This window comes from Acyrthosiphon pisum, chromosome A3, assembly GCF_005508785.2.
Source record: "Acyrthosiphon pisum isolate AL4f chromosome A3, pea_aphid_22Mar2018_4r6ur, whole genome shotgun sequence".
NCBI lineage: Eukaryota > Metazoa > Arthropoda > Insecta > Hemiptera > Aphididae > Acyrthosiphon > Acyrthosiphon pisum.
This window is the reverse complement of record NC_042496.1, coordinates 21,877,757-21,878,841: the sequence shown is the minus strand read 5'-3', so window position 1 is coordinate 21,878,841 and position 1,085 is coordinate 21,877,757. Positions and strand designations below refer to the sequence as shown.

Here is a 1,085-nt window from a genome sequence, read left to right as displayed (position 1 = left end):
GAAATCCAAGAGTTCGAGAAAAAAAAAAACAACGTTCCAATTCGAATTAGACAGTTCACGAAAACCAAAGTCGACCCATCCCCATCCACAGTTTACATTCCCCCCCCCCACCCTCGCACTGTGTGCGGACTATAACAACAATGACAAATAACAACAACAACAATAATAATAACACTGATAATGACGTATAAATTGACTTACCGATAAAGCTGTGACGTATACGAGTGATAATAATAATATGGCCGGTGCGGGTAGCGCGCGCGCACGCGTGTGTTGGCGTACCAGTGCGCGTGTGCGAGTGGGCGCGCGCGATCGCGTGAATGGCATGCAGCACGTGGTGTGCACGGCGCGCGAGCGCGTAATGCGGTCGCACGTCCCGGCGGTGGACGCGTACGACGCGGAGAGCGCAGAGCGTCGTGTGTAGAGAGCACGTGGCGCGCCGCCGACTACTGACCGCCGGGGCGACACATCACGCGCGCGTACGTGACGTGTGCGTGGGCATATATGTTGTACAGACGTGTACGCGACAGCGTACGTGTCGTCGGCGCGTATGTATATCCCTTGTACTACGTCGCGAATTCCGCGTGCGCTCGGGCGACGCCAGGTGTGCGTGCGTGTCTGCGCTGGCCGCCCGGCGTCACCGGCGCGGCGTTGGCGAAGGGACGCGCGGCGCGCCCCGGCCCACCGGCCACCGCGCGCCCGCCGGCCAACGGGCGGCACTCGACGGGCCGCCCTCTGCCGCGGGCCGGATCAATGGACACGGCTTTTTGACGACGCTCACAGCGAGCCAGCCATAATAGGTATCGCAATCAGCTGAGATGAGCAAAATTGAATAGGTCGTTAGATTCCAACGACGTTTTGAATCTATCCAGTAACGACGTTTCGCGTATCGTTTTTCTCGAGGGGCATGTCAAATCAACAAATACGGTTTATTACGCGTCATTCAAAACGAGTAGCAGAAAAAAGGTGTTTGTGGAAAATCTATATATTTAGGATATATTTTAGTCGATATATTTAGGATTTGAACTAAAATATAACGGAATAGAAACGGCGAATCGTCAACGTAGATGTACACTCTCTTTTTC

At 54.2% G+C, this 1,085-nt stretch overlaps 1 long non-coding RNA gene across 1 annotated transcript in view; it reads right to left on the bottom strand.

Moving 5' to 3' along the window:
• Window positions 1-523, bottom strand: part of LOC115034499 — a 72,462-nt gene extending 71,939 nt beyond the window's left edge. The window contains exon 1 of the long non-coding RNA XR_003839865.1: window positions 202-523. This is a non-coding gene — a long non-coding RNA (uncharacterized LOC115034499). The remainder of the gene's footprint in view (window positions 1-201) is intronic.
• Window positions 524-1,085: the final 562 nt, after the last annotated feature.